At 43.4% G+C, this 25,584-nt stretch overlaps 1 long non-coding RNA gene across 13 annotated transcripts in view; it reads left to right on the top strand.

Annotated features, from left to right (window-relative positions):
• LOC100912143 (uncharacterized) overlaps nt 1–9,695 on the top strand; it is a 26,681-nt gene extending 16,986 nt beyond the window's left edge. For 9 of the 13 annotated variants that reach the window (XR_010053245.1, XR_593399.4, XR_005486876.2 and 6 more), the window contains 2 exons: nt 7,964–8,042; nt 8,852–9,695. This is a non-coding gene — a long non-coding RNA (uncharacterized LOC100912143). Of the gene's footprint in view, nt 1–530; nt 4,369–7,963; nt 8,043–8,851 lie in introns of those variants that run through there. The other 4 variants (XR_010053250.1, XR_010053251.1, XR_010053248.1 and 1 more) reach the window with 4 other exon arrangements.
• Nucleotides 9,696–25,584: the final 15,889 nt, after the last annotated feature.

Below are 25,584 nucleotides of genomic sequence, written 5' to 3' on the forward strand. Positions count from 1 at the left end.
GAGAAGATCAAATGTTTACAATCCAATAAACACAGTACAGACGCTCCCCGGGATGCTGCTCCCCGTGGCCTGGTTATCTTGTGTGTTTAGAGACTGTAGAAGTAATTTTAGAGGTATTAGCTCATATTTGGAGATTAGCTGACAAAGACTGGAATCTGAACCAGCTTTCGGAGATGATGTGGAGTGGTCTAAGCAGGTAGATGATAGAAGGAAGGATTTGTGAATGAACTGAGGATGATCAGGACCTTGGCATTGCTAGCCCTGGTGATGGCGACCATTCTGTGAGAGCCTGGGGAGAGAGAGAGAGGTGGGGAGGAGGGAGGAAGAGGGAGGGAGGGAGACTTATAAGGCAACAGGGTCAGAATCCAATTACTGAAAATAACCAGCTTGGAGGCTGACTGGTGTTAGGCTCTACTTCCTCTGCCTGGCCTATGTCTGAGAGGTAAAGCACCTATTTGCTACCTAAGCTGCCAAGTGAGTCAAACAAGTCTTCACTGTTGAGTTATTATCATTATTACTTTTTTTTCCAGGGCTGAGGATGCAACGCTGGGTCTTGTGCTTAGCTGGTGCTCTAATCCCTGAGCTGTATTCCCTAGGCTGTACTTGAATTATCAGTAACTCTCAGATGTCTGAACCCATGAATAATGAAAGAGTTCATGGATAAAATCTGTTTGCCACAGAAAGGTAGGGTCTTTGTCTGCCTAGTATCTTTACCCTGTTCTCCATACAGAACTACCTTAAAATTTTTTATTGCATTTATTTATTTACTATATGTGTGCATGTATGTGTGTGAGCATGCACACACGTGTGCATATGTATCATGGCACATGTGTTGAGATAGCAACTTGTGGGAATTGGTTCTTTCCTTTCCTTATATGGGTCTCAGGAATCAAACTCAGGTCATTGGCCATCCATCTGGGTTTAGAGCAAGCACTCTTACCTGCCCAGCCATCTTGTGAGCCCCAGAACTACTTTCTTTTAAATGAAGGAATTTCCTAGCTTACCAGAGTCTTACCAACATAACTAAGTCCACTTAAATCAGACTAATCAATTCCCTTGGCTAGGCATAAGTATGGAATGTTAAAGAGGCCAATATAACTTTCATGAGATTTGATATTTATGTGTTTACTGAGGAGGAATGTCTCTCCACTCTCCATAAATTTCAGATCATAAACTATACAGGCGATATAAACTGGAGTTGCTTGCTTGCTTCCTCTTCCTCCTCCTCCTCCCCCTCTTCCTCCTCCTCTTCCTCCTCTTCCTCCTCTCCCCCTCCTCCTCTCCCTCTTCCTTCTCCCCACCTCCTCTTCTTTCTTTTCTTCTTTTGGAGTTACTTTCTCTTACCTTTGCAGACTTCGTGGAGAGAGCTATGAGTCTTAAGCTAACAGAGAAGCACAATGAAGAAAGGTGGGGGTGGATGGAGAGTCAGGATCCTAAGATCATCATTTGGACCTTGAATCCTGCTATTTCTGAAGACAAACACAATCTTTTGTACACACTGAGTTTCCATCCAATTTCATTTTGAGGTCTTAAAAGCTGCAGAGTAAGGAGATCAGATGAATGCATGTGTTTGTTATTAGCAATAAACATCTGTGGTGTCCCAGCTGGACTTATTTTATCCTGGAAATGTCTGCTCAGTTCTGTTCCCCATGAGGACACACTGGCCAGTTCTGCCGGACAGAGGACTTGGTGACACAACACATCATGCTTTTCACACAGTGGGTGAAATCCTCAGCCCCATCCATTTTGAATCCAACCTACAGCTTGATTCTGGCCTTCTGAAATCAATATGCCTGTGAGGATTCAGTGATCAGCTCACATTTGACAGTGATAGCATGGTACCCAGCAGCCTCCTGGTCCTCCTGGTATCATGGTCCATGGTGCCAATCATAGTTTCTGAAGGCAATCAGACCAGGGCATCTCCAAATATGCCACTTTGGTACGATGACTACTTTGAGCATTGGAAATAGCAGAAGCAGGACGAGTTTTATCACCTCCTCTCTTCTACCTGAAATAGACCACAAAGCTTCCCACTCGCCAGATATTCTCCCTAAACCAGCAAGGAAAGAACATCTTTATCACCAGACACTGTGAACTGACTCTAAAATGGAGCTGTACAGATTAACCCACTGAGAGGATCCTCATCCTGTTTTAGTTCATCACTCTCATATGCATCCCTAGTGACTTTGCCAGAGTTCATTTGAGTTAGTCACAGACCTGGAAAGAACATACAGGAGATTTTCTATTTCTTTCCTAATAAGCCCTTAAAGATCCCAAATGGTTTGGGCCACATTTCTTCTCCTTGTTCTTTATGCATGCTAAGTCATAGGGGTTTGATGCCTTTCCTTTTACTGTTAACACACAGTGAGGTGTTGAGGGGTAGCACAAAAGACACACAACGTGTCTGTGATTCAGAGAGTGCATTATAGTATAGGAGGAGAATGCTGAATGCTAAAACAGGGATAGTTAAGGGAGAGTTGCAGGGACCTAAGCAAAGACTTAGTTCACTCAGGTTATGGGAATCAAGGAAGATTCATGGGAGATTTTCAATAGTCCATGTAGGAGGAATGAAATGGAGTCAAAGACCAATGAATTGAAGTGTTCTTGGATGACAACTTCAGATTCCTTGAGCAGAGGAGCAGGTAGAGTGGGCCAGCTTAGGAAGACACCATGAGCTAATTTCAAAAGTCACTAATGGATTTCTTTGTTATTTTTCCAAACTATGGAGTTAGAAAACTCAAACATCAGCGTTCCCAGCTTCCCTTGCAGCTACGCATTACTGAACTCTAAGAAAGTACAGAGGGTGTAATAGATGGAAGTCATAGATGGCATGTGTAGATATACTTAGCTTGGGTTTCCCATCTTCTACTTCTTACATGGTAATGCACAAGAGTATTGAAGGGCATACAAGCCATAGTAATACCAAGAAAGAGACTACATTCACAAAATGGCAGAGAAGAAAGGCAGAAAGAACTTATTTCCTCAGGCACAACACCTGGTTACTATGAAACTCTAGACCACTTTCCTGAATATTCTTTAATATGTGTGACCAATAATAACAATAATAATTCTAAGTTAGTGGAGCTGCTCTATTGGTTGAGAGCCTTCTTAGCACACGTTAAGGTCTGGGTTCAGTTCCCAGAACCCCAGCACCCCATTCCAGGTACACACCTGTAATCCCAGCACTTGGGAGATAGAGGAAGAAGGATCAGAAGTTCAAGGTAGCTTTGGTTACACAGTAAGTTTGAGGCCAGTCTAGGGTACATAAGACTTTATTTTAAAGAAAAAAATTCTTATTTTAGTGAAGTCTTAGGTTTTCCATTATCTCCAGCTGATCAAGCTATATGCTGAAAATAACTATGTTACTGAAAAAACTGAAGTTTACTCAAAGTCCTTTCTGCATGGAGGCAGGGGAATGTCTGTCATTCTGGGAAAAGTGTCCCCGGTAGCTTTTTACTGTTTACACTCATCAAGGCTCAGTTGAGAGCTGACTTCTTTGTAGACGCTTTGACCTCTGTCTTGGTCTTCTCTAGACTCACTAGTTGGCTGTTGGTCAATTTGTAAGTATAAATACATGATATGTATTGATGCTGATTCTTGGTAGATAAGTTTTATTCAGCTCTAACCATACTTTAAGTACAGTTATCCAGTACTGTTACCAGTTCTTCTTGCATTTATGCTAGGAATCCCCAGGAGGAAGATAAGTACCTTGTAGGAGGTGACTATGCTTTACATTTTCTCAAAATGCCCAGTCTGGGTAGCCAAACTGTGAATGACAAGTATCAGAGTCACGGGTTTGAATCCTGGCCCCTTCACCAAATATTTGAAGACTTTAGACAAGTTTCCTAACCTTTATATGCTTCAATTTCCTTACCTGAAGAATGGAAGTTTATAAAAAATGTACCCTTAAAGTTATTATGAAATGAAAATGAAACATTTTCATAAATTGACTAGCACTGTTTTTATTATCATTGCATGTGCAGAAGATAGACTATGCTAACAACCATCCCTGTATCCATGGGCTTTTCAGTGTGATATCGCAGCTCTTCCCATTGTGAAATGGACTCCATTGTCTTACTCCTCAATCTACATGGGTCTTGTGGCATTCTCTGGACGATAAAGTATGGAAAAATAATACTGGATTTCATCTCAATCTAGACCTCAAGAGACCTTGTACATACCCATTTTCCAACTCAAGACCCTGTCCTTGCCATAAGAACAATCTAGAACACTGTCTGCCAGAGGATACAAGTCTTTGTGGTGCCAAGTGGCTATGTGCACCTTCTCAGTCCTAGATGCATATGAATGAGTCCAGCCAAGATCAGGGAACTCTTTCATTAATGAGCAACAATAAATGGTTCTGTTGTTGCTGTTGTTGTTGTTATTTTGAGCCATTACCTCGAACTCACCACATAAAGGAGAATGATTTTCTGAAACTCCTGTCTCCTGCTGGTATCACCATGCCCTGTTTTAGTAAGTGGTGCTGGGTTATTGTGTGTGACAGGTAAGTGGTGCTGGGTTATTGTGTGTGACAGGCAAACACTCGGCCGGCCACCTGAGCTATATCATCAGACTGGTGCTAATTATTTGAAGTTAGTACATTTTTGGAAGTGTGGCTATATGGTGGGAACTAACCAGTGTTCGACCTAACAGACAGAAGGGTTTTCACCTGTTCCATTCACCACTTTATTTGAAAGACTTTGAACAATGTGTGACGTAAGCAAGTTCTAGCACATATATGGCTGGCACTCCTGAATATTTAAGTATTTGAGGAATGGATGAAATAACAGGTGGGAATTGCTTCAGGCGTTTGGTGATGTTCAATAAACATTAGCACTCAATGGGGTGACAATGCTTATTAATGGATTGACATCTTTTTCTTCATATAAAACTAGGCAATTTATGTAAAACTAGGAATGTAACCTTAAGATCAGTTAATGAAGCAATCCTGACTTTCAGAAAACCCAACATGGGCTAGAGAGATGGCTCAGCAGTTAAGAGCACTGACCGCTCTTCCAGAGGTCCTGAGTTCGATTCCCAGCAACCACATGGTGGCTCACAACCATCTGCAATAGGATGCTCTCTTCTGAAGTGTCTGAAGATACCTACAGTGTACTCACATATAAATAAAATAAATAAATCCTTGAAAAAACCCAATACTAACAACAGTTTGCTTTTGGCTTAACCATAAAATAAAAATGAATAAATAAATAACTAAAGCCACAGATGAACTTCTCCAGGAAACCTGGAGAGTTCAATAAAAATGCCCCTACCCTGAAGTGTAGAGGCGAAGACATTATCCTCAGATCAACCACCAGCGTTGTTCTGGTTTCCTTTCGTCTGCTACTTTCTCAGCACCATGCAACATGAGGTGAGTCCCAAGTCCTCTCAGTGTTTGGCTTTCTCACTTTAGGTGGGGCATTTGTACCCCGTTGAGGAAAACCTCTTCTTTGTGTCAATGCCCACAAGCAGGGCGGGAGTAGGGGGTGAGGGTGCCGCTCAGTGTTCCTTCTGTGACTGTGTCATCCACTGCTCCTGTTCTCCCACTGTAGAAAGAGGTGTTAGCATTTTCACCCAGCAGAGGCCTCACTATCTGTCAGCTCTTGGTGACCTCATTAGTTTCCAAATTATATTTGGCCCGCTAGAAAGATGAACACACTGTACCTTCTCTGCGAGACTCATTATTTCCATTCTGGAGACTGTCATTTATGAAATTCTGACTGTCTTTCATCCCGTATTTACACGAAGCAGAGCTAAGAATATTGTAATTGTCTGCGATGTTTTGGAAACACTTGTCACAAACTGAAGCCAAATGCTGATTAATGTTAAATGTTATTAAAGAGCTCAGCTTTTAGCTCGTTAGCTGGACTCAAATGGCATCACCCATCAGCTTCAAGTTCCGATAATTGCACAGACTGGTGCTGGTTTAGTAATAACGATGCTAACAGATTTTTATGTTTCCCTTTCAGTGAACGTTATGCATGTGTGAAGGCCAATGTGAATGCCTTTAGTTAGGAGACCGGGCCCCGATTTGCTATAATGAGACCATGGGCAAATCTCTTCCCCGTGTCTCTGTTTCCATATCTATAAAACAAGGGCTTTAGGCTGGATGATCTTCAGTATCTTTCTGCACTGGAATTCTGTGCCGTTGACATCACACAACTTGGTTTTTAAGGACATGTAAAACAGAGCTTCATTCAGGCCCATCCTATTGCTGAGTAACATGGGTATGAATGGGGGCTGGGCAAAGTTGCCAGTGTATTCCCCTCCTTTTCTGCATTTCTCCCTTATAGTCATAGAGAAAGAAACGCTCTCCATTGGCTTGCAGGTTTAAGCCCATAATCAAATGCTCCATATCATCTGTTTGAGGAAGTTTTGGGTAGGTCATTCTTAAGTGGCTATAATCACCGTGGAATCCGAAACCATTTCCTGTTATCCTGTCTGATTTCTGAAGCAGACAGGAGATTGTCTAGCTGTGCAAACCCCGCACAGAGCAGTCAGAGTGCAAGGAAGAGAGGCTTGTTTTGAGGGTTCGTGTTTCAAAACTGCTTGTTGAATCTGCTTGTCTTTTTCTTCCCAGTTCTTAAAGGTTGCGTCTCGGCCTCCCTTCCTCATTTCTGCCCACTCTCTTCCTATCTGTTCTGCTCCTTAGAATATTTATTTGAGAATTTCAACATACAAATTGAAAAATTTTAATCTTGGCTTCGGAAGAGGGCAGCTTCAGGGATGTTCATGATTGGTTCGTGAACACATTGATGGCCCATGCCATCAATGCTCGATTTTCATGAAGACTGATCGTATGATGCCTATTAAGAACCCCTTATGGTATAGGTTTCTTACCTGCTCTCCAGCAGGTGTTCTAATCCAGGTCCTTGTCCTGTTCTCTGTGACCCTCTGGATTTATTTTTCTCTAATTAAAAAAATATTTATTTATTTTTATGTATATGAGTGCTCTATCTGCATGTACACCTGTGTGTCAGAAGTAGGCATCAGATCCCATTATAGATGCTTGTGAGCCACCATGTGGTTGTTGGGATTTGAACTCAGGACCTCTGGAAGAGCAGTCAGTGCTCTTAACCACTGAGCCATCTCTCCAGTCCCTTATTTCTCTCAGTTGAAGACTGTGAAAATGACCTCTTAAAGTCTGCCTTTCACCAGGCATGGTTGGTGCACATTTGGAATCTTGGAGCTTAGGGGACAGAGGCAGGATGATTGCCATTAAGCTTGAGGGTCCCTGGTCTATTAGTGAGTTCATGGTCAGCCAGGGCTCCAGAATGAGATCCTGTCTCCCATATGCGGGGAGGGAGAGCTGTTGAGAAGGAGTGGTGGATCAAAGTGCTTGCTGTGCAGACAAGAGGACCTGATTTGAGTCCCTAACACCTATGTAAACCCAATCCTGGTCAATTATGTCTGTGACTCTAGTACTGGCCATAGAGACAGGCCTATCTTTAGAGCTTGCTAGCCAGCCAGTCTAGCCTAAGTGAATAGGTAGCTACAGGTTCAGTGAGGGACATTATCTTAGGAAGTAAATTAGAGATCAACTTAGGAAGACACCTGATACTCTCCTGCAGCTCTCATATATTGTACATATAGTCAGCCACACTTACTGCTTATATATACACGTGCGTGAGCACACACACACACACACACACACACACACACACACACACACACACACTCAGGCTCAGGTGCACACACACTGTGTATTTATATTGATGTATCTTTATCTTCTATCTCTCTATCTATTCTATATCTATCTATTATCTATCTATCTATATCTATCTATTATCTATCTATCTATCTATCTATCTATCTATCTATCTATCTATCTATCTATCTATGTCTAAAACCTACCAACCTACCTATCAAGCTATCTTTCTTTTCAATACACAACATTCTGTAAATGCTCCTTTCTCTTGCAGTGCCTGGCTTACCTTCAACATGCCATCTTTTTCTATTTCAGACACCGGGATCACTGTCTGAAACCACTGGCCACCCTCTGCAGGCTGGAGAGGTGGTGACAGCTGAGCCATGATGGAGATGTGAGTCCGTGGGTTAGGTTACCTGGGCATGGGAATCCCCGTATAGCCACTGCCTTCCTGGGTATTAAGTGTCAGGTAAACACAGCTCCTCAACTGCTACCCTGTGAATGTGTGTCATCACCTGCTGGAAGCCGATGCCATGTGCTGTTTACTTGGTATAGAGAGTAGAAACTATATCTTTCTGGAGCATTTCAGATTCTAAGGTCTAATCCTGGACAGCGAGGTCACCGCAATGTCTGGATCTCATAAAGAATGTCGATGGGCACATAACCTCCTAGGACTCACCTTGCGCAGCCAAACGCTGCAGGAACCAGCAAGGCTTGGGTTGCAGCCATGCAGGTTGCCTTTTCATGGTCACAGAAAGGTCTTAGGGTCTGGTCTTTTGTCTTGTAGTCTTCTTTGTGTGTGTGTGGGGAAAAGCTATCCTTTACACTAGAGCCTGTAGAAAGAGGAAAGGATCTAGAGACATTGAGCTGTAGATCAACCCCAAGGTCATTTGAAAAGTCTTGTGGGAATGGGAAATAAACCTAAGATTTCATTTCTAATTCAGCTTTCTTTCTTTACCTTTTTAAAACATAGAGAGAAAGCAGGGTGTAGCTAAGTTACCGTACTTGCCTAGCATGTGCAAGGCCCTGGATTCAGGCCCCAGTACCACAAAGTAATAGCACCAGTGGAACCAAAGTCAAATAGACAAAAGTCTTGACTGCTGACCAGAGGTTCATCTTTCTAGTCTTTAGCTTGGCTTTCTCGATGCTGGGACAAAGAAGTTCCTTGTTTTGGCTTATCGTTTTGTTGTGTCTTTCTCTTAGGAGGAAGTTACATTATTTCCTGGCCCTGACCACTAGCTGGAGTCAATACTTGGATGGTGCTCCATGCAGATGGTCCCTGCCAAGCAGAATGAGTCTCCAGCATATGGTTAACAGTAGCAACTATGACTCTGACGTCATCTCATGTGCAGGGGGTGTAGGGAGAGACAGGAGCTGCACTCTGAAGCTAGAATACTGAGTTCAAATCCCAACGTTGTTCCTCATGACCATCAACAAGTTCCTTAGCTTCTCTGTGGCTCAATTTCCTGCTTTTTAAAAGGAATTTAATGTATTGCTTAAAAGTAAGTGACTTCAGAAGGCATCTGTGACATCAAACAGTATTTGTGACATTTTGTGAGGTTCTTCTTCACCCTCCTCTGGTTTTGATTTTTGTTTTTTGTCTTTTTTTTTTTTTTGAGACAGGATTCTTCTGTGTAGCCTTGGCTGTCCTGGAGCTCCTCTGTAGCCTAGGCTGGCCTTGAACTCACAGAGATCTGCTTGCCTCTACCTCCTGAGTGCTAAGATTAAAGGCGATCACCATCACCACCTAGCTCTGTTTCTTACTTTACATGCATGATGAACTCAACAGTCATTAAAAAAAAGCGTTCTGTAAGCTAGGTGGTGGTGGCACACACGTTTAATCCCAGTCCTGGAGGCAGAGGCAGAGGACAGCCTGGGCTATACAGTAAAAATTCCAGGACAACCAGGACTACACAGAGAAACCCTGCCTCAAAAACAAACAAATAAACAAAATGTTGTAGTGTTGTATATATGAAAATGTCACAGTGTCACCCATTACTATGTATAATTAATTTTTGCTAATAAAATGTCACGCCTATCATATGGAGATCTTTGGCTTAATTTCTATGTGCGTGTTTGGGGGAGGTCATGAGACCAGAAAAGAGACTGAGAAAGGAAGAAGAAATCCAAAGAATTGGGTTTGGGGGCAACAAAGATGTAAAATGCATGGATTTGAACAGGGCCCATGAAAGGGTAGACTTTAGTCCAACAAGAGGGGTGGGGGACAGGAAAAGGGTGGGAACGTGGAACCAATAAGAACAGAGCTTATGTGAAAATGCCCTAAGGAAGCCATTGCTTTATGTGCTAAGCCAACAAGCGCATGAAAAGGTAGTTGACAGTGGGAAGGGCTTCGTGTTTACTCTGAGCCAAGTGAGGGAAAGAATTGGCAAAAGCTAGCTGTTTAGGATTAATGTTGCCACATGTTAAATACCAATGTCCCATTCACGGCTCCCAATCGATGAGTGGGTGGAAGAAAGCTCGTGTTCTTGGTGTGCAGACACAGGATGGGACAGCACTCCTGGTTTCTGCAGAAGCTCTGAGATGCAAGGAGTCCCACAAGGTCATGCATAAAGGCGATGTTGACCCCATATTTCTTCCACCACTAGGATGTGGAATCTGAAAGGGGGAAACATCCTTGATAGGAAAATATGCAATGGCCTTTCAACACTAATTATGCTAGAGTTGCACTCTTTGGTGCATGAAGCACCTACCCTCCCATAGGAGCTTCATGGCTGAGAATTTAACACACTTAGAAATATAGCCCCTAGAGTAGACTGTTGGCCTTTAAATGCAGTCAGTTTGAAATGGCGCTTGCAATGCACAGAATTTGAAGGCATTACATTATACTATAATTCTGTTTCCTTGTTTGTCTTTTGTATACCAAAAGCAAACTTTGCTTACCTGCTTTATGGGCCACCAAAGACGCTAATTACAATCTTTCTATGCATAGAGAGACTGGTGTGGGGAGGAGAAGAGAGTAGATAAAAAGCCTGTTGTATAACCTTGCTCTCAAGGGGCATGAGGCTGGCCAGTCCTTATACTTAGCATCCCAAGTAAAGCTGGCCAGGGAAATGTCTCCCTCTGTCAACATATGACTTGCAAAGTTAATGGGAAGCCACTGATGTTCCTCCCCAGAATAGAATCCTGGGTTATTGAAAACAAGTAGGTATTCCTCCCAGATGTCAGAAAAGAAAATGGAAATGTCCTCACTCTTATTTTAAAAGCTGTAGATTAGGAAAAACTAGTTTAAAATCTAGATGGTAATTGGACATTAATTTCTGGCAGAAAACATAGGCCCTCCTTTCTGAATCTGTTACAAGAGTTAGAGCCTCTCCCCTGGGCTCTGCTGTGCCAAGTTCTCACTACTATTTAGATGGGGCTTACGGTATCCGTGCAGTTCTGGCCATGGGAGGTGATACTGTGTCCATCAACTCTGTTGATGGATATATTAAACATCATCAGAATAGTCAAGCATTCCATTTAGTCGCACTGCCCCCAGCTTACTAACCAAGTGTTGCGTAAGAGAGAGGAAAAGGATGTTCTCAATGTGCTGTCAGTAGGATGTGAGTCTCCACGTGACTTTCTTCTTTCGTAAAAATATTATCTTATTTCATGCATTTTCCTGCATGTACACACACACACACACACACACACACACACACACACACCCCACATGTGTGCAGTTCCTAAGGAGGCCAGGCAGGAGAGGGCATTATCAGATCCCATGGAGATTACAGACAGCTGGGAGCTGCCATGTGGGTGCTGGGAACTGAATCAGGTCTTCTGCGGGAGTAACAAGTTTTCTTAACTGAGCAGCCACTTTTCCAGCCCCTTTGAGCTGCATTTCTCAAATGGACCCTACTTAGATATTTATTCATTCCCTCAGTTCTCCAACTTACATAGATGCCGACCACAGTTCAGATTCTATACTCGAGGCTGTGTTTCATGGGTTAGTGTGATGCCACAGCTATTCTCGATGACTAACAGTGTAAGCAAGGTTCCTTTGGGTCTTTGAATCTATACTGTACGTGAAGTTGGGCATAGGGGGTTTAGAAATTCCTTGAAATTAAATACAGTCACGGATCTGGATGCACATAAGAACATTTTCTAGAAACAACGATTTCTATCTTTCATCATATTGTTAAGGAACTTGGGATCCAAGGATGATTAAAGATTATTGATGTATAAGGGAAGAAAACCCAAGCTATCTATCTATCTATCTGTCTGTCTGTCTATCTATCTATCTGGTGAGAGACAGAGAGAGACAGACAGAGGGAGGGAGAGAAAGGGAGAGAGAGAGAAGAAGGAGGAGTAGGATGAGGAGGAGGAGGAGGAGGAAGAGGAGGAGGGAGAGAAGGAGGAGGAGGGAGAGGAGGAAGAGGAAGAGGAAGAGGAAGAGGAGGAAGAGGAAGAGGAGGAGGAGGAGAGGAGAGGAGAGAAGAGAAGAGAAGAGAAGAGAAGAGAAGAGAAGAGAAGAGAACCCTAATCCTTCTGCCCTGAGTTTGAATTGGGTTGAAAACCAGAGAGACAGAATTCTGGCTCTAACTCCCATCTCTTACTGGTTGTATAAGCTTGGGACATCAATGCTTAGAGTTATAGTCTTTTTAATTTAAAATGAGGATATTAAATTCATTCTGCTTCAGTATGTGCTTGTCAGAAGGACTAAATAAGATATAATACATGTGAAAATGCTTCACTGTAAATTTCTAAAGGAAAACAAGGCTTGCAGAAATTACTGCTTTAGTTTCGGGCATTACTGGGAGAACAAAACCATTCATTAGTGACACTGCACTATTTCCTATCATTAAATACGTTGTTTGTCCTCTCAAGGTCCTTTTGTGTGGATTAAAAATAAGTCTGTTATCTATTTCGTTTCAAAGGGCATCTGATAAGGCTTTAAAAGTTTAAAACTATAAACCGAATAGTAAAAGGACCAGTTAAAAGTTAATGGAGCAGGACCCATCAGGAGAGAGAGACTATGTATTGAATTTGAGATAACAACCATCTCATTTGCAAGGAGGAAATTTCTAACCCTCAGAATTATGCTAGAAATTTCCCAAGGGGTTGATTGGTACCATGCCCATGGTTTGATTAAATTCTTCATAGGACTTTTGACCATGGGCACCCAAGGTTCCGGAACAATTATGATTAAAATAATTTACTCAGGCCAAGCCCATTATATGAGCAAGAGCTTCTGCCCCAAGTTTAGACTGGTAGAATAATATCTGTGACTTGGCCTTTCACATAGCAAAGCAGCAAGATCTTCCTTTGGGGTCCTTTGACATACTGTGCATCTAGATTATTAGGCTACTGATGCGTAAACAGTTCATCATCTTGAGTATTTCTGAACTGTTTGCTTCTACTGTCATGGTTAGGGTTAGGACTAGGGTTAGGGTTAGGGCTAGGGTTAGGGTAAGGGTGAGGTGAGGGTTAGGGTTAGCATTAGGGTTAGGGTTAGCATTAGGGTTAGGGTTAGCATTAGGGTTAGGGTTAGGGTTAGGGTTAGGGCTAGGGTTAGTGTTAGGGTTAGGGTTTGTTTAGGGTTGGGGTTAGCGCTAGCGTTAGGGTTAGCAGGGGGATGTAAGATCCTTTAGAGTGAAAAACTCATATACATAAAATACTTACAGTCCTGCAGTGGTTGGTCTGGAAGCTGTTGTGGCCTCACTAAGGAGGACAAGAAGCACCTATTCAGTTTCCCTTTCTGGCTTTTAAATTAAGAGCGAGATCCACTGTCGGCGCCAGCACCGACACGGTGCCGAGAATCGGGCGAAAGCCTGCGGGATGAAAGAAGCACACACACACAGGTTATTCGTGTCAAGCCAGAAGAGGAAGAGAGCCTCCGGTTTCTTTATTGACCAAACTATATATCCAAAGAACACCACTTAGCAGGTATCTGTCAAGCACAGTGGGGAACCCTGGCTGAGACTTCGGTAACAAAGGACCTACTATGTGGCCTGAATAAATTAGGGAAATAACCAGGAAGGCCAGCCTAATTCTGACTCAGGTGAGAAGTACCTGGCCAGACTGTTCCCAGTTGGGGACAAAAGGCTTCCACATGTAAGGGCAGGGCTCAGCAGGGGTCAAACCTTGCTGGAGACCCAGAAGGGTCTGGCTCAGGCTGACAACATTCTGTGAATGTAAACTTCTTGTGCCACACAGTGACAAAGCAACCAGGCCCAAATCCAATACAGCTCCCACAATCCACCATGGTGGGTTTGTGTCTGTTGGGAAGAAATGGTTAATTTGATTGCTCAACTTCGGATCTTATGAAGCCATCAGGATGGATGTTGATGAGTATATCTGAGGCCCATTATGAGATTATTATCCAGTTTTAGAAATAAGAGGATACAACCCTGCCTTCACCCCATCGCCCCAAGCTATATTCATGACCCATTTCTTATCTCCGGTGTTGGAGCTAATGTTCAACCAGCTAATGTGTGTAAAATTCCTGGGCTCTTGAGATGAGAGCCTTGGATCTGAATCTTAGCTTTTTCACTCCTGACTAGCCATAACCTGGTTCAAACTAATTTTGCTGAGGTTCCAATTTATAATCAGTACAATGAGCACAATGTCAACACCCTTTAGTAGAGGGTGTTGTGAAGACTGAAAAAGGCAGAGGGCTCTCGGGTAAAGTGCTAACAGGGGGCCTGGAGCCTGAAGTGTGATCAGTGCCTTTGTAGCATTTGACATTAGCCAAGAGAAGGGTGTAGGACCAGTTCCAGCCTGCAGTGGATTTGATGTGCTTGGAATCAGCCCATCTCTGGGGCTCTGAGCTGAGTCTTTCTCTATGCTCTATTATCTACTGCAGACTGTCATTCTCTGTTTAAATTTCAAGAACAGCTGCCTAATGAAGGTCTCTTTCTTTACCCTGAGTTGGAGTTGGGTTCCTATATCTGGACTGTGTGTCAGAATGATTCTGGATGACACAGGGGTTGGAGGCAGAGGGCACAAGCCCCTCAGAGACAAGAGACTCTTTTTTCTTTTTTTCGCTGGCGTTGCAAACTGAAAAATAAATTCCCAGCCACCCTCGCCTCACGCTGCAGCGGAGGCTCAGACATTGTGGTGTAATCATTTCATGCCCAGAGCTATGCGGCAGAAGGCAATTTACTGTTGGATCCTGAAATGGCTCCATGAAATGAATGCCTTTTGATTTAATAATCATTAGCGTCGCACAAGACGCTAACTCTAAGTATGGGCTTGGGGGAGAAGTGAAGCCAGGAATACACTTTTCGCGCTCTGCTCTGTGTTTTGGAGGTAGGCTTCTGTCTGAACTGACGTCTCTTAAGCCAGCTCGAAGGGAGTGTGCTTTTTGTTGCCTTCGAGACCATGCACTTCACAAGAGGGCTGCTTTTTGTTTGGGTTGGTGTGCTACCGTGAGTAAATACATGGTATGCCAGAGTCTCACTGTGGACTGAGAGGTTCCCATTGAGCTGGGTTTATTGGACCAGCTAGCATGCTGGGGAGCGGGGAGGGTGAATTACTTCCGGAATACTTGTAAGGAAGCCTGGTTCTAGTCAGAGGACCCTTGCTGCACTAGAAGAGGGCGTAGCTCTCTTTAGCTGAGGTCATGATTTCGCTTGGGTTCCTGACTTCTGCCTGTCTTCCCCCAGCCTGGTTGTATTTGAGTCCAGGAGTTAGAGTCATACCCTATCCATTCAATCAGTGGCATACATTTGCCACAGAGAATGAGGAGTCTCCAAGCAATGAGGATTTCAGTGTAGCTTGAAATGTAAATATAGTTCAATGTTTAGTTTTTGAAACAGGCTGTTAAAAAGCATTGAGTCCTCCCTTGGCTCAAAAGGCCAATGACACGAATGTCTGGTTCTTCTGGTTCTATTTCTTGTTATCTCTCTATCTCCTTCCCTTTAACTGAAAGCTCAGATAGAGTATTGCTTTGGGGGTTTTTTTGTTTTTTTTGTTTTTTTTGTTTTGTTTTGTTTGAGACAGGGTTTCTCTGTGGAGCCCTGGTTGTCCTGGAACTCAACTCTGTAGATCAGGCTGACCTCGAACTCAGAGAGTTTACCCACCTCTGTCTCCCATGTGCTGGGATTAAAAGCCTGAGCGACCATCACCTGCTTGCTCTTAACCTTTCCTCTTAAGTCATGTTGGACTCCTGGAGCAGCAGAACTATACAGGACAGAGCGCTCTCCAGATGAAGTCTGTTATCCGGGAAAGAGAGGTGGCATCACAGAACAGGTCATCCAAGGCATGGCAGGGATAGCCAAGACAGTGGTCAACCAGAACATCCCGCTTAGTAAGTCACACTCTTGTCTCTGTGCCGAGTTCTTCCTCTGCTCAGAAAACCTCATGTCAGCAGCCAACACTGGACTTGGGGGTCACTGGGCCCCTGCATTTGTCCCTCTTTCCAATGTGGCCACATTGGATAAACCCCTCTCTGCTTCGCACTGCTACTCATCTCGTTGATTGACATACTTGGGATGGGTGGCTGAGTTCAGCCAGTTTGGGCCACTGAATCCTGGGCCTTTGCTGTAAAATCTCCAACTAGACCCATCTTAGTTAGGGGTTTATCACTGTGAAGAAAAGCCATAGCCACAGCAACTTTTTTTTTTTTACTTTTTTTTTTCAGAGCTGGGGACTGAACCCAGGGCCTTGCGCTTGCTAAGCAAGTGCTCTACCACTGAGCCAAATTCCCAACCCCCACAGCAACTCTTAGAAAGGGAAACATTTAGGTGTTATCTTAGTCAGGGTTTGTATTCCTGTACAAAACATCATGACCAAAAAGCAAGTTGGGAAGGAAAGGGTCTACTCAGCTTACACTTTCATATCATCACCAAAGGAGGTCAGGACAGGAACTCACACAGACCAGGAACTTGGAGGCAGGAGCTGATGCAGAGGTCATGGATGGGTGCTGCTTACTGGCTTGCTTCCCCTGGCTTGCTCAGCTTGCTTTCTAATAAAACCCAAGACTATTAGCCCAGGGATGGCACCACCCACAATGGGCTAGGCTCTCTCCACATGATCACTAATTAAGAAACAGCTGGATCTCGTGGAGGCATTTTCTCAACAAAGGCTCCTTTCTCTGTGATAATTCCAGCTTGTGTCAAGTTGACACACAAAAACAGCCAGTACACTTGGGGCTGGCTTACAGTTTGGAGGTTCAGTCCGTTATTACCAGAGCAGGAGCATGGTGGCATGCAGCCAGACACTGTGCTGGACAAGTTCTACATCTGCATCAGCAGGCAACAGGAAGGAAGAATGACACTAGGCCTGGACTGAGCTTCTGAAAACCTCAAAGCCCATCCCCAGTGACATACTTCCCTCCAACAAAACCATACCCACTCTAATAAGGCCATACTTCCTAATAGTGTCACTCCCTATGAGCCTACGGGGTGGCGGGGGGACATTCTCATTGAAACCACCCCAGCCTCCATACTCATATTATGGGGAACAGTGTTAATTGGATTCAATGAATTAAAAACAAAGACATGGTGGTAGATAGAAAGGGGGCTTGTCTGGAGGTCGTCAGATACAATGTCTACATATAATAATAAAGAAGAATTAAGTTATTAAAAAATATTTTCCAGATATACTTCTTTCAAAGTATGGTTGCTTACTGTGTTCTGACCTACCACATTTGGGCAAAGGGAGATCCATTGTACTATTAGTTGAGAGAGTGACTGCACAGATGAAGCATGTCTAATGGGTTATCAGGAAGACTCTATAGTATATGTTTAGTGGGAGAGTAGGGAAGGGAATGAAATGGCTTTCAGTAAGGACTGTGTGTGTTAGGGGAAGATAAGGAAGGAAGATGGTAACTGTAGCACATTTGGTAAAACGGAGGGAGTCATTACTAAAGACCACGGGAGATGTTTTTTTTTTTTCTAGACAAAAAATTCTTTGTGTTAAAAAAAAAAAAGATTCTCTAACATCACGGATATTTCTTTCCCGAGTCAAAATGTTTTTGTCTCCGTTTCAAAATAGTTCTTTCATCTGCGTGCTAGATTCTGAGCACATTCATATCCTATGGGAAGGCCGTGGGCGAGCAGATGTTCTTTCTGCTGACAGCGTCTCACCTTTTTGTGTCTGATCATTAGAAGCGAGGTTTCCGAAGTGACATATTCAGGCCATCCCATAATAGACTTCCCTAGAAGCAAGTATGCAAATGAGGGTTTGAGGTAAATTTGATCCTTGAGTCTCACCAGCTCTAATGTTTTTACAAGAATTTCACTACGTTCTCATAAAGAATCTCTTGGCTCGGAGTGACTTCTTCAAGATCACAAGAGACATTAAGCCTTCATTGACGGTGGCCCTTGAAGATTTTGCGTCAAAACCGTCAATTACTTTCAGTCATGCCTTAGAAGTATTAGGTGAAAGCTATCAGGCAATGCTCATAATTACAGATTGAAAGTGCTGACCAGGCCCCTCATAGGGCCTTTCGAAGGCGCCAGGAGCTTGCTTTATTTCACGAGGCAACTGGGGGAATCGTACAGCCAACAGGGTGAAAATAATCCTTGGAAACAGGTGGGGGATAGACAGAAAGTTAGTGACTAGAATACGTTTTGATTTGTAGATCCTCTCCTAGCTGTTCCAAGAGACACTTGCCAGTGAAAAGTCTATACGGTCAAGTTGAACGATACTCAGAAGTCTATTTCTGTATCAAACTTAGGATATGGAGCAGAGAAGTTCAACTCTACCAGGGAAAAGAGCGGAGGCTAGTTAGCGAAGATTCAGGAGGACTAGTTAGCGAATGTTCATATGGGAGTTAGTTTCAGTATGACGGATTAACAATGACACCCAAGAACATGCCTGTGAACACATGGAAAGCTCACTACAGCTTCATCAGGTGGTATTTTTTTTTTTTTAATTTCTGGCACCCTCAATAAGAAGCACGTGGTTTTCCACACACACAGTCTAGAATCGAGCACACAACAGTGTATGGAAGGTTTCTGTGCACAAGGTGCTTTAATAGGGCAGGTACATGCTAGCCTCACCCTCATCCAGTCCAGGCCTAAGGGGAGGAGGGAGGAGAATAAATAGGAAATGAAGATGCTTGTAAGTGGGATCGGATCATAGGAGAGGGAAAAGAGACAGCAAGTAAAGAGATATTTAGTTTGTGTGGACACTGGTCTCCTGCTTGGGATGAGAGAGACTAGACAGCAGTAGTTAGGTCAGGACCTTATCTCTTTATACTTATTTATGTTTTGATAAAGCACGAACTATTTAATAAGTCACCCTACCCAGAAAAAACTTGCCCTGAGGTCAGCGGCCCGCACATCAGTAAACACAGTAATGTGGTTCCCACCCTCAGGGAGCCGGGGAGGTATTGGTGAGCAGGAATGATGGGAAGTCTTCCCCCAGGCTGAGTGACTGTAAAGGAACTGTGGTGCACTTGAAAGGGAAAACCCACTGAATTCTAAACCATCAGGAGCTGATCATAAAGTCAGACAAACAAGAAAACAAGACAAAACAACAACATCATCATCAAACCCCAAACAAACCCAAAACCCCCAAACAAACGACAACAAACCATCAAAGACCAAAAACTTAAAAAGCACTCACTTTTATAGCGTTCTTTCCCCCTTGTGACCCCAGTATGCTCTAAGGGTTCTCAATGGCGTGCATCTTTCCATGCAGGGACAGCAGACAGTAGGATTTAAGGTGTTCTTGGTTTGTGCCCAAATTCCTCAAACTGTCACTGTTGGTTTTGAAATTCTACCTTAGTGGGAGAAAATATAGACGGGGTAGGGGGAAGCTGCCTTGTTCCTAGTAAGTGTTTGAGGACAAGAGGAAGGACAAGAAAGCAGCCCCGTCTCAATGTATCAGATGCTTCTTGGCATTAATGAAGGGCGGGCTTTTTTTTTTTTTTTAATGAATGGTTTAGTTAATTCATTTCGAGTCTCATGCTGTACCAACTGAGCCTGCAGGAACCCATCTACAAATGAGTGTTTTGCCTGAATGTACGTCTGTGCAGAACAAGCCTACCTGGCGTCTAGGTCGAGCATGGAGAGAGCATCAGCTCCCCTGGAACTGGTGAGATAGCTCAGTGGTTAAGGCATTAATTACACAAATCTGACAGCCTGAGCTTGAACCCTGGCACCTAAGTGGACAGAGAGAACTGACTCTGCAAAGTTGGATCATCTCCACATGCATGCCTGCACACACACACACACACACACACACACACACACACACACACACACACACACACTATACAGACATACATCACACACACACTATACAGACATACATCACACACACACTATACAGACATACATCACACACACACACACACACACTATACAGACATACATCACACACAGAGACACATGGTATACACATACTTCATACACACATCACACACATAGAAAGACACATCACACATATATATCACCCACATATATCGCACACAGAGATATACCATACACACACAGAGAGAAACATCATACATATAAGACCTCTCTCTTTCTCTCTCACTCACACAGACACACTACACACATACTACACATACATATATCACACACAGAGACACATCACATACACACACTTCACGCACATACATCACACATATAGAATGACAAATCACATACACCAAATACCTCTCTCTCTAACACACACACACACACACACACACACACACACACACACACACACACACACACCATAAAATGACAGTAACTATCTATTTTCTTAAATGGTGGCTTTTTCATTCTCTGGAAATCTTAGCCTTCTTTCTCTGTCCCTCCCCAATTGTCCCACCTCTTCCCATTTGTTTCTTCCTTCCTATTTTTCTTACAAGATGCACATATGTTCATCTTACGTGTAATACTGTTTTGCCTACATGTATATACCACTACATATGCACGCCTAACACCCATGGAAGCGGAGGAGAGCAGTGGCTCCCCTGGCACTGGAGTTATGGTTGCTGTGAGACATCACACACATGCTGGGAACAGAGCCCAGATCCTCTGGAAAAGCAGCCAGTGCTCTTAACCTCTGAGCCATCTCTCCAGCCCCTACGCTACTTTTTATTCATTTATTTTCTGTTTTCTGTATATGGGCGTTTTATCTGCATGTGCGTCTGTGCACCACATGCATACCAGGTACCCAGAGAGAGGAGGAGAAGGCATCAGATCCCCTGGAACTGGAGTTACAAATGGTTGTGAGTTGCCATGTAGGTGCCGGGAACTGAACCAGGCCTCTGCCAGGGCAATGGACTCTAACTACTTAATCTATTTTTCAGTCAGATTATTTTGTCATAGACATTCCTTATATAATTATACATTCTAGAAATTAATTCCTTGTCAGATCAATACTTGGCAAGTAATCTCCCCCTGCTCAGTGGTCCGTCTTTCGCTTTCCTGGTTATCCCCTTGGTTGTTCAAAAGCTTTTTAGCTGATATGAAAAGGATAATTCAAGTACACTGGCAGGAATACATCCTTTTTTAGTAATATCTTCTAAATGTATACACTTTTCATGGTTAAACATAGTATTTCAAGATTTAAGATACAGTAAAAATTGTGCTCCTAGAGGTTTTTGATGCCTTCTCAAAATTGCTTATGATCGGTTAATATTATTAATGATAGAACCTAGTTACCTGTACTGAGCAGCGTTGTAAATTAAAGGAAGGGTAGGAGAGACGGCTGCATAATCTGGAGTCAGTGGGGAGCATAAGATATTTTTTAAAAGAATGCAATTTGGCATGTTTATTATTACCTTGGTGGGTTAAGGCTGCTCCTACTGGCTTTCTAGAACCAAATGCTACATTTCCCCCCAGAATGTTTCAAGCTAGTTATTAAATATAACCATTATTAAAAATTAAATTTGAAGCTTGATACATGCCTTTAATCCTAGAGCTTGGGAGGCAGAGGTAAGTAGATCATCAAAGTTCAAAGCCAGGCTTACATGGAGTTCCAGGCTAGCCAGAAGTATGCAAGCAGGCCCTGTCTCAAACAAAAGAAAGCATAATTGGCTATTGTCTTAGTTAGAGTTTACTGCTGTGAACAGACACCATGACCAAGGCAAGTCTTATAAAAGACAACATTTAATTGAGGCTGGCTTACATACAGGTTCAGAGATTCAGTCCATTATCATCAAGGCGGGAACATGGCAGCATCCAGGCAGGCATGGTGCAGGAGGGGCTGAGAGTTCTACATCTTCATCTGAAGGCAGCTAGCAGAATACTGGCTTCCAGGCAGCTAGGGTGAGGGCCTTAAAGCACACGGCCATGCCCACAGTGACACACCTACTCCAACAAGGCCATATTGCCAAATAGCGCCACTCCCTGGGCCAAGCATATTTAAACCGGGACAGCTACATAAACTTAAATGTAAATAAATTATAAGAACAAAACAATACATCGCTCTCGAGTTCATCAGTTCTGTGTGACTGCATCTATCTTATTTTGCTATTGCCTCTGACCCTTAGTCAGTGTCTGGCTGTAGGACATCCTGTAGGTGTGCTAGAGTGTATCTTCTTTCAGTTGCATCCAGAAGTATCTTCACAAGCTGAAATAGGCCACTGGGGGTGTATGAACACCACAGACTGACAAACTGTAGCTAGCAAACAAGACTGCCTTCTCTCCACCAGGGTCAGTTATCAAACATTCCACCCGAGTATCAAATCAGGACTGCCTTTGCCCAAAGGAGAGGGGATCACCCCAGCTTTGCTTTGAAGCAAAACTTGTTTGTTTTTCAATGTGGGCCAGGGATATTTAGGACAAGTCACAGAAGATATGTATGCCCCTGAAGTGTTTTATGCAGGCGAATTAGAATATTCAAAGGAGAAGCAATGCAGTTTTTAAAAGTGATAGTAAGGTGAAGGTGCGTGCATGTGTTTATGTGTATGCATTTGTGTGTGTGAGTGGTGGGTAAGTGTGCATTCACGTGTGTGTGTGTGAGTCAGTGTGTGATGCATGTGTGCATGTGTGTCTCTGTGTGTATTCTTGTGTGTGTGTGTGTGTGTGTGTGTATGTGAGAGAGAGAGAGAGGAGAAAGAGAGAGAGAAAGAGAGAGGGGGGTAAGTGTGCATTCGTGGGGGGGCATGTGTGCATGTGTTTCTATGTGTGCACTTCTGTGTGTGTGAGTGGGGGGTAAATGGGCATTCGTGGGGGGTGAGTATGGGATGCATGTGTACATGCATGTCTGTGTGTACGTGTGTCTGTGTGTATATTTGTGTGTATGTATGTGTGTGTGTGTGTGAGTGAGTGAGTGAGTGAGTGGGGGCTAAGTGTGCATTTGTGTGTGTGTGTGAGTGTGGGATGCATGTATGCATGTGTGTCTGTGTGTGCATGTTTGAGTGTGTGTGTGTGGGGGGGTGGGTGAGTGTGGGATGCATGTGTACATGTGTATCTGTGTGTGTTTGTGTCTGTGTGTATATTTGTGTGTGTGTATGTGTGTGGGTGTGTGAGTGAATGGGGGTAAGTATGCATTTGTGTCTTGTGTTTTCATGTGTGTGTGTCTGTGTCTGTGTGTGTGCATGTGCAAGCTTATGTGTGACAATGGGGTGTAGGACAGTCTATCCCCTCTGGCTGAGATGATTAGTAACTTTTGTGACTTCTAAGGAAGAGTTAAAGGCTCTTCTGTATTTTACCAGCCAGTTGCTGAAGCCCAAGGGACGGTGTTCTTTGATCTAGCTGTATGGCTGTAAAAGAAGAAGAAAAAAGAGATGGTTTAGAGGCAGGCTAATAGAAAAGTTGTGCCTATGTGGCTTCCTGGACTTGGGGGCGGGATGAGCTTTGAACTAGCAGCACTTTGTAGAATGAGTCTTTTCTGCTCCAAATCACCAAAGGCCTTTAAATCCTTCCAGAGGCAGGGAAAAATAATGAGCAGTGATGTTTAAAATTCACAAAAAAAGTGAGGTGTATTTCATCGCCACAAACTATTCTGCTGTAAAAAGTGGTTAGAGTGGTAGGTTTTGCTACATATGTAGCAGCAAAACTTAAAACAGACATATTAAAAGTAACCTCTGCATCCTCACAATCAATACATAAAAATCATCTGAAGAAAACATGGTCAATGTTATTCAATCAAGAAATGTATTGCATATATGTTATATATGGTATATCCATATGTATCACTATAATAACAGTAGAAACAAAGTGGCCAGAGCAGGGTCTGGAAGATGAGGAACCTTAAGGTAAGGACAGGATTTCATCAGAGGCCACTGCTCCTTTAGTCCAGTGGAGGTTGTCACAAGTCAGGACTGGGAGGACCATTGTGGAGCACCAGGAGTGGAAGCCAAAGAAGACAAAGGAAGGCGGCTCCCAGAACAGGATCTCATTGGTCACTCGGGGTACAGCAGAGGCTCTAGGAAGGCCCACACTGACATCATATCTCACCAAGGCCCACTGTTTACAGATGAACATCTCTGAGGTCAGGACACATCCTAGGTTGCTGGTTTCAAGTCACTGTCATGAGGGAGGTGTCATTGCTGGGCATGAGCAGTCTGGAATGCAGATGCTAACACTGTGGCTCTGTGCTATTTAAATAAATATTTGTATCACTTAAGTCGAACACAGAAAGAAATAAAACTTTCTAATGAGAACGAGTGGTGTCATGGCTTAACGAGTGTTTTTCTTGAATGAATCATGGTGTGTCTTATAATCGATGATACCTTAGTGCATAGGTATCCAAATTAACTATCGATATGGGTCCTCTTTGCCACCAGCTTGGGTGGGGTCATTTTCATCTAGCATTTCTGCTGAATCAGATATATGCCTTTATGTTGATCAAAGCAAGTGCCCAGCACTCATAACTGTGCATTCAGCAATGGCCAGCTGCATACTGAATTTGCTTATTCATGGGTGACACATATCCAGCCCGGTTGGAGATGAAGCACACTTAAAATCCTAGAACTTGGAAGCCCCAGGCAAGAGAATGCTGGGTTTAAAGCTAGCTGGAGCTGCACAGTGAGTTCAGGGCCAGCTTCTCTGGGCTGCAATGTGCCTTTAATCTATGCTCTTCCGAGGCAGAGGTGGGTGGATCTCTGAGTTCAGGGCCAGCCTGGTTTATAGATTGAGTTCCAAGACAGCCAGGAATACTCGGAGAAAACCTGTCTCTAAAAACCAAAAGCCAACCAACCAAACCAAATCGACACAATGTAATGACAAAACCTCTAAAACAAAACAAGATCTTTAAAATAAATAAACAAATTGAAATAAATAGATAAACGTACCCATGCCCAGAGACTATTTTCCAAGGTACAGATATCTGCTTAAGGCTATACAAAAATGTGAGTAAATGAGTTTCTGGATTTGCACTCACACGTTCAGGTTACCATCAATGGGTAGCGTGCTCGCTGACGTTCACGGGCAAATCCGTGTGACGAGTCTTTTGTTAAATGGAATCAGTAGGCTGAGGAGGGAACTGGAAGCTAACAAGCACTGATGCGAAGTTCTTGACAAGTTACCTCAAAAGGACGGCTTCTGCTCTAGCTGCCCAGCAGTATCGCCCAATCCCTTTCACAGCTGGGGCCTCTTTCCATTCTGACAGACAGAGGTGGAACAGCATTGGTGAGGCAGGGGTGAAGAGAACTAGCCCTAGGTCATTTATGTCCCTTTCACTGAGGCCCTGAAAAAATATAAATGAAGGGTTTCAATGCAATCTTTACATCTCTCTCTCTCTCTCTCTCTCTCTCTCTCTCTCTCTCTCTCTCTCTCTGTTTCTTTCTCTCTTTCTCTCAAAAAAAGGAAGAAAGAAAGAAAAGAAGGAAGAAAGAAAAGCTGAAGTAGCAATGGTATTAACTTTTTACTGTGTTTCGCTCTTGAGGAGGTAATATAGTTTTAACTATGGATTCCTAACTCTGGGAGTTTTATGGTTGTGAAAATCCCATTCAGCCATTCAGCATGTGTTCCATTTTCTCTTTTATGAAATGCACTGTGGGTAAGGGGGTGGGGGGTGTCAGTGTCTTTAAAAGACCCAAGCTGAGCTGAAGCTATGACTTTCCCAAAGTCATTATCCACTGTGACAAGCTGGGT

This window comes from Rattus norvegicus, chromosome 7, assembly GCF_036323735.1.
Source record: "Rattus norvegicus strain BN/NHsdMcwi chromosome 7, GRCr8, whole genome shotgun sequence".
Lineage (NCBI taxonomy): Eukaryota > Metazoa > Chordata > Mammalia > Rodentia > Muridae > Rattus > Rattus norvegicus.